This window comes from Symsagittifera roscoffensis, chromosome 8, assembly GCF_963678635.1.
Source record: "Symsagittifera roscoffensis chromosome 8, txSymRosc1.1, whole genome shotgun sequence".
Lineage (NCBI taxonomy): Eukaryota > Metazoa > Xenacoelomorpha > Acoela > Convolutidae > Symsagittifera > Symsagittifera roscoffensis.
In genome coordinates, this window is record NC_087069.1 from 27,256,189 (window position 1) to 27,265,035 (window position 8,847).

Below are 8,847 nucleotides of genomic sequence, written 5' to 3' on the forward strand. Positions count from 1 at the left end.
TGAGAATATAGACGTCTACAGTTTGAGTTTGAGTTTGAAAGGAATAGTTTGAGTTTGATGTTTGACTGTTTGAGTTTGAGTTTGAACTCCCTGGTTTATTGCGATGACTGCAAAGTTCGACAAAACGCCATTCGATTTCGGGTGCCAGAAAATGGGATTTTTTCGGACCAAGCGGTGCATAGCTTTCAATTAAAACTCCTAAGAACAGAGATAAATCAGGCAAGGTCAGAAGAGAAGAAGATAGACGATGATCTAGCTAAGGCAAGAGAGGTAGTGCGGAGAGGGATAGATGAACAATGGTGGCCCTCAATAGCATTTTATCTAAAGCTCCAGGCTAGAATTGCTATCCATGACATCAAGGATAGACATGAAAAGAAGTTAAAAAAGCTAGCAGAGCGGCAGGACAGACCGTTAATGAAAGTGAATGACAAATCGGTCAGAGCACTAGATGTCATTGAGCTACCCAAGTGGGTTCATGAAGTGTTAGGTTTTGGCCCAAAGCACCCGGCGAGGGATCGTTTCAATGAACTTCACTTTCTTGCGGACATTGATAATTTTTTATCTGAGCTTAAATCGCAAAAGGTACCAGGTGAAAAATTATGTGAAATTGAAGCTGCTGCAAAATCATACGCTAAACGTGTGCGGCAAACACCGTCGGATAGAGGGATTGAGAAAGCCAGGAAGTAGTTGAAGGACAATGGTCTCTTGGCAGTCCCATTCGATAAAGGTGTTGGCTTCTGTGTAATGAAGAAAACGACATATGAGGCTAAACTAACTGAGCTGCTGCAATCGGAACAATTTAGCGAAAAACCAGGTTTAACTGATAGTGTTGTTATGAAAATTGAGAAAGACATCAACAAAGAACTGTTGGCCATGAAAAAGAAAGATGAGATCGATGAGGCACTGTATAGTAGGCTTAGGTCCACGGGAGGGCAGCCAGCTCGATTATATGGATTGCCTAAAGTACATAAGAAAGGAACCCCTCTCCGTCCCGTACTGTCACTGCCAGGGAGCTCATATGAACATCTAAATAAAACTTTGACCAAATTTTTTGACAACATTGAGGGGGCAAACATTGAGACAAACACATAAATGGCTCGGGAGATCATAGAGAACATAGATCTAGACTATAATGAGAGTATTATCTCCCTGGATGTCAAAAGTTTGTACACTAATGTCCCACTAAAGGAGGCAATAGATATAGCACTGAGGAAACTGTACGAACAAACTAGTCCTCCTAAACTGGCACGCGGAACTATGAAGAAATTGTTGAACATGGCTGTAAATAAGGTGCACTTCAATTGCAATGGTTTATGGTACGTACAAAAGGATGGGTTGGCAATGGGTGCATCCCTTGCTGTCATTCTTGCCAATTTATGGCTGAAGGAGCACGAATATGCATTAATGAAGGAAGTACCTGCGTTGACACAGCTAAATGAAAACCGGAATGGCCTATGCCCTGATTGCGAGCGGAGGGTAACATACAGAAGTAAGGGGATCGAATGCGAGGCTTGTTTAAATTGGTACCATTTAAAGTGTAGTAATGTATCCGACAAAGAATATGAGCAAATCTCAGAAATGGTTTGGTATTGTAAGAGATGTAAAGAGCAGCGAGATCAAGAAAAACCAACAAAAATGTCAAAGCGTTCCTAAGATATGTAGATGATATTGTGAGGACGGTAAAGGGGGATCCAGATATAGTGTTAAAAGCAGCTAATGAGCTCCACCCCAACTTACAATTCACTATCGAAAATCCGGATTCGAACGGAGACTTAGCCTTTCTAGATTTGAACATTAATGTGGACTCACGAAAAAAGGTAATATGTGGATGGTATCAAAAACCAACGGATACTGGGACTATCCTTAACTTCAGAAGCTGCGCTCCATTGCAATATAAACGCAATGTAGTTGAGGGTACTGTTCATCGGATTTTTAGAAGTACATCAACATGGGAAAAATTTGACAAGGCAATGAAGATTAATAAAGGTGTAACATTCGCCCAAATACTACACAGCGACGGAGCGTAGAAAAAGTACCTATTAACGACTGGCAGGCGTCAGTTACCTTAATCCTACTCGTTTTTCACCGTCTCGACCTTGCCAGTTGATTTTCTGGTCTGTTTAGGGCAAAGTAAAAAGTTACCATTTTTAGGCCATCAGTCAAACGACTTTTGATCAGCTTTCGTTTACATGCGAACACAACCACATAGCTGAGTCTCGGATCCTCAGACTACATGATTGTCATTAAAAACACGGCTCAAACAACCTATTTTAATATGTTTTTGTGTGACAGTTCTATATTAAATCCATTGGAGATGGATTGACCCTTTCTTTTTTCTAGCTACTCATACTCTGAAATATTAAACAATAACGGTGTTAATTAAGATCTATGACATTATAGCAGCTATACAGTCAGTCTATACAGTCCCTTCACATAGACAGTCTCTGGGGGACCAAGCCTCCGCTCCCGTAATATTCTTGAGATAACACTCTTATCTCTTATATTTCGTGTCCCGGGAGGGTCCCGTGGTATATTTCTTCCCCCACTGAAGCCTCCTTCTCCACAAATTTCCGTCGCTAAGGTTCTTATCGTGTGTTATCGCCACGATAAGAGGCTTCGTATTTTTTTGTCTCTGATACGACTGTTCTTTACAATATCTGTCGTTGTTCTCTTTTCGTCTTTTTTATTCAAAATGGCCGTCTTTTTTCTATTTCTCAGAAATGTTCACTCTTCAATCGAAATTTTAAAATTAAAAATTCCAGAACATTCTGACCCTCCTTCGCAATACTTTTTCGTCAATAAGGCCTTTAGTTGTTCTTTTTTACGTCACCGGAAGGTTGTGTTGTGCCAGTCTGGCAGAATGGCACTTACTCCCCGGACAAGTCTCCATCAATGTCCCTATTGATCGCATAACACCGGGTTATCGTCAAGTAGTTATCCAGTTTTCTGTAATCAATCTTACAAATTGCATAAGAAATTGAAATTTATCTACTCCACCTCAACTCACTACGTGTTCACAAATGGCATCGTACTACATCTCACTGCCTTTCAACATTTTCACAAAGTTTGCACCATGAGGAGTGTCTTAGATAAAATTTCTTTTCTGACTACTTTACGTCGTCTTGCCATAAAACTTCTCTTCGCTCTTTGTGATTAAAAAGTGGGACGTGGCACGGCCACGCACCCGTTAAAATTAACTTAACATTACTCACCAAGTATAATCAGTTATTTATGCGGTCCTTTCAATATTAAAACTAAGAAACTCTGTGGCTAGGAAAGTTCTTGAGTTACCCACCCTTCCAGAGCGAGTTTACTCAAACTTGCCATGTCGCCACACAGTGAATTTGTGTCTTACATAGGTTAAAAACTTCAGTCGTGAATAAATAGGTAAATATACTCACCTAGGTTCCTCATATACATACATAGATAATAGTAACTAAAATCAATAATTTCAACAATTTTAACAATTGCAACATTATAGTTTGTTCTGACCAAACTAAATCAAAACAAAAAGTTTGACAAGTTCAATAATCAAAACTTGTTGATTGGTTTAAGTTTTAGCACACAAATACAATCAAGTTTTCTCTCCTTCTCTTCTCTTCTTTGGTCATCTTCATTCCATCATTTCTCCATCTTGATCTTCGCTGTCTTCCAACACTTTCTCCAGCATGTCTATGGAGTTGCGGGCCGTGCCCCAACTCTCCTGTTCCAACAGCCTCGGTTTGCAGCAAGGTAGCAAGTCCACATTCACCTTCTGCTCCCGGTTCCTGCAAAAGCTGTTGTGAAGACATAGGCTCACGTTTCGTTCTAGGTCAGCTCTTAAGACCTCTTTCTTCTCCTCTTCAATAACACAAGGCTTTCCAGCTACCCGCTTCACCGCTGTGGTGACCGCGTTTCTGTGCGTCAAGAATGCTCTCTTATAGGCTCCTGGTCCTATATCTAGCTGGAAAGATTGATAGGCTTCCGTGTTCCTTGACATGTGACGCTTCGCGCGTTCATACATCCATGATGTCATCACTGCACGGAACCAAGGCATCAATCTTTGCCTTGACCATATTCTTTCAATGGCTTTAGGTATCCTCAGAACCTTGCAGGTGGTTCTGAAAAGATCCAATTCACGACTCATTTTTACGTTGCTCAGCTGTTCAGGAGTCGGCACGGCCGTCTCCTGCTGACTTGTGTCCGCGTTAGCCTCCAGCCATCTCACTGCTAGCATGGCGCTAATCACCACGATTGACACTTGTTGATTCTGATCGGGCAACCCCGTAGAATACAACTCCTCCACGTCCCATACTAGCATCAGATTCCCGCGTTTGGGGTACCACAACGTCTGCACCAAGCAGTGGCAAGGATACTCCCCATGGGTTCTCACTATGTTCCTTCGGGTCCGATACCCTGAGGCTCCCAGCAACGGTTCCACTTCCATCAGAATTCTATGTAAATCGTCTTTTTCTTCTATGGTGGGGAATTCAGTGGGTAACGCTCCACTCGCTTTCTGTTTCTGGAACTCACTCACGTTACCTTCGTTCAGTCTCATGAACTCTTCACCCACAACGTCTTGCAACTCGCCTTCGGATCTCTTCGGGACTGCCCGAAAGATCTTTGCCAACAAGTCATATGACCTTTCCGTCATTCTGGCCAACCTCACGCACTTTGGCACAGAGAAAAGTTGGTCAACCAATACTTGTTGCGTCCTCGCATCCATTACCACCATGTGCGTAGGATACTTGCTATTACAGTATGGCGCGGAGCTTGAACCCACCAGATATTTTGAACCAGTCGGTTTATGATAGGCCTCACTATCTTTCAGATTCATCTCGTTCTCCAGAGCTTCTCTCCAGCCTCCGATCTTCTGCTCCGTTTGCAATGCTCCAGGGAATACTTCCACGCTGAGGGACGTCACTAGCTCATGGGCACGCTCCAGGCGCTCAAGCGATTCAATCGAACTCGTCATGCTGCAAAATCCCAAGGCTGTGATCAAATTTACGTCCGTCACCCCATGACAGTCCGCGACCAACTCCATGGCACTCTTATCTGACATGCTCAATCTTCCGTACAATCGTGCCAGTTGTCGATGCTGCTCGCTCAGCGTAATCAGGCAGTGTCCCAAGTTGCAAACATGCCCTTCCATCCTACTTTGTTGAGCCAAGCATGTGCCTTGCTTCAACCAATCGCTCGATGGACTTTCCTCAGGCAGCTCCGTGGATGGATTGCTCTTCCGCTTCGTCGACTTCATGGCCAGCAGATGGTGTATCATGGCCAGATCATGTAAACTCGCGTCATCATCTAGGTCTAAAGTGATATCCGCCGTCATGTCCCAGATTAAACCGGCATTAGGATGAGGGCACCAAGAAGGCTTCATGAGTTCCCACATCGTCACTAGACTGGTTTTCAAGGGACCGTCCCAAGAACCACAATCAAAACTCACTTGCCCCTTTAGCTCGGGAACCGAGGGTTCGACCACTCGTTCTTTCAAAATAATTCCCAGCTTGGGTTGTTCCACCATCAGCATCCCAGTTTCTTTAATACGTTCGACCCAGAAATTGAGTACTATGACTTGCTCATAGTCGAAGTACGCTTCCCTGGCTTCTTCATTCACGAAGGGATTATACGCCATCCCCGGTATGCCAGACACATATTGGAACGACTTCAGTTTCCCTAGTGTTGCAAACTCTTTTTGTCCTCTGACCGCTTCAATCAACTCTCGGCTCACTTTCAATTCTTTGTTGGAATATCTTCTCACCTCTTTCAACTTGCGACAGCTTTCCATATCACTCGACTCCTTGCTTGGCACAGTCAATGGCATGTCCTGATATAGTTCCAGGAGTGCCCTAAGGAAGTTCCTTTCACAATCAACTCCCTTTTGCCGAATGATCTTTATGCATTCTCCCAAAACAGGAGTGGGGATACGATCCACCACAAACCTGACAAAGCAAAGGGCATCCTTACGCTTAGCCCATGCTATCGCAGAATCGTCTTTCGAAATCAACGCTCGCAGAGCTTCCATCAACTCCAGTTCCTGTTCCCGTGATTTCGAATCACTACTGGCTTCATACTCCGCTCTCTTGATGCCCATCAAGCACCAAGCCAACCGTACTTGCAGATCAGTTCTCACGCAAGGATGAGCCAGGTATGCCGCCACCGTAGCAGGTGCATGCATCGCCTCGTCGAAGTATCTCTGGAGGGCCGCCCTCCAGGAGATTTCTAGCAATTTTTCCAATCCGACTTCGTTCGCTCCAGAGGACATTACCGTTCCGTATTCTTTTCGATTCAAGTTCGAATTCTCCGTGAGCTCTTTCATATATTCCTGCATGACTCGCTTCTCGCTCCAAGCCATCAGGTGCCCTCTCGCGGAGTTCCTCGCTTTCAACATCTCCACATAACCCCCTGCCGGATCTCCCATGTGGACCGATTCCGGCACAGTTATTCGACTGTACTCGACCACGTCGAGTTGTCCTTCTAGTTTCAACTTGGCCATGTTGATTCGCGAGGGCCTATAATCTTCAAGTCCTCCAGATCCACATTGACTGAGGATTTCCATTTCTAACTTAGTGTCTGCCAGGGTTCGCGCCATCTTCTTCGATCTCGTGGCGGTTATGGTCAGACCTGCCAAGAGCATAGGGGGTATCAGGTTTTCTTTTTCTCCCCCGGCTGGTGTCGCACCATCTCCTTGCCCGCTCTCGCCTGACCGAACCGTACTAATCAGAGAGGTCACCACGGTCTTGGCTTTTGACTTCACCACCCTCTGGTTCACGACTTGACTCCCTGTCTTTCCTTTCAGTCTCTTCAGCCCTTTTTTGGCCCGTCTAACAAGTAACTTCTTTGTGCCCTGCTGATCATCGGCACTGTCTTCTGTAACTGACTCGGTCAGAACATCCGACTCCATAGAGTTCACTATTTTCTCCAGGACCTCACGCATGATGGGTTGATTCAATCCCACCTTCATTATGGATTGTGTCCCATATCGTCGTATCACGTCCCATGATTTTTCCATGAAGTTCACTCGGCTCCAGGTTGCTCCTGTCTTGCCTTCCAGTTCCATTTGATATCTTTCCCATTCCTCTTCTGGTAACGTACTGAGGAATGATATCTTCATCGACTCTTCGATTTTCCTCCTCCTCGGTGATTCATGAAGCAGTCTCTGCGGATCCCTGCTTCGGCACTCTCTAGCCTGGCTTATTGGGTCCATCGGAGATAGATCGGCCGACCCCTCCTTTGTAGGAGACATGAAGGACGATGGTGCCATCAGCAATAAACTCCCATCGACTTCCCCATCGTCGTCTTCACTGAACCGGTATTCTAGCAAGTCCCTCTCCAACGCTCCTAGATCGGTCTCTCCCGGTTTTTCAGTCTTACTTCCGGTCTCGTCATCATTATCGTCCTGATCCATCAATTCATCGTAATCCGCATCAGGCTTCGGCTTGGGTCCCGAGGGTCCTTGTCGTGCGTCTGTGCCCAAATCCGGCCGAGCCGGTACGGTCATGTCTCCTGCGTGATAAAACAATTCACCATCCACCAGGAATTCTACTAACTCCTCGCCATGTGGAGCCAGGTCTTCTATCGTTATATATGAGCCCCCTCTGCTCTCCTTTGCCACTTCCATCATCACTACCTTCACTTCTCCTGACCACTTCAGTCTTGATAAGTCATCCGTGGGAGAATACACTTCGTTCCACATTTCGGCCGAGACCTCTGGTCTCCTGGAAGGTAATGCCTTGATCTTCTTCCTACTCCAAGCATCAGGAAATGAGAAGTCGAATGTGTGCGCGGCTGCCACATTCCAGCCGATGAAGCGCGGCTCCATCCCTTCACTCCACTTCAACATTCTCTTTTCTGCATCACGAGCTGCTCCGATGCGAGGGGCAATGATGGGAGATGTGACTCCCAACAACATCCTCCTTACCGGTGGATATCGAGGGCATTGGTCCGGCAGCGGCGTGGACCCAGGAAGCCATGTTTGCTGATTCTCTTTCGCGTGTGTGTAGGCTCCTGGCAATTGAGGTACTCCCACAGCCTCTCCTGTATCTTTCACCACTGGTCTCAAATTCCAAAGTTTTGGGTTAAACTGGATGTGGGACAGATCTTCACGGCCCATTCGGCACTTGAAGTGGTTGTTGAAGTCCATCAACACCCAGCCTGGCTCTGCTATTCTTCCGAACAGCCTATCGTCGCTAGCCAGCCTTCTCAGTTCACTCTGCTCTACCCAATTCAGCACGGAACAATCCACGACTGAGACCAGGTTGACGTACAACACCGAATTCCTGTACGCTTTAACTTGCACATCCGGGAACGCAAAAGACATCACCGGTCCATACACCACTGTGACGAATTCCCTCAGCCCGTGGACCAGAGCCAACGGATCAATCCGCATCATGACAGCCAAGTCCGTCAGTAAGGGCATGCCACAATACTGCTTACATTCGCCTGCGTTCGTCGCCACCTTGTCTTCTCCCGTGACGCTTCTGTTCTGTTGCAAGAGGTATTGAAGCAGGAGAGTCCTCCAGTCTTTCATCTTCTTGAGCGAGGCGGTTTCCAACTGTACATTGAACTCACGACTGGGTCTCTGTAGTTGTTCAGGGTAACGCAACAGCACAAGCAAGTCACCCAGTCGACCGTAGGTCATGGCAATCAGAGTCAGGAGTCCATCCAATCTCAAATCTGCCAACGCTTGGGTAAAGAGGTTTGCCGGTCCTTTCACAAAGTTTTCATGACCAAATGTCACGTATAAGGCTAGCACCAGGCCAATCGACAACTTCCTGATGTCCTTGACGAAACTCGCGATCAGGTTCCTAGATGCCTTTGGATAGCACGTTGATAGGAAAGATGGCGTCCATCCCACTCCCATTC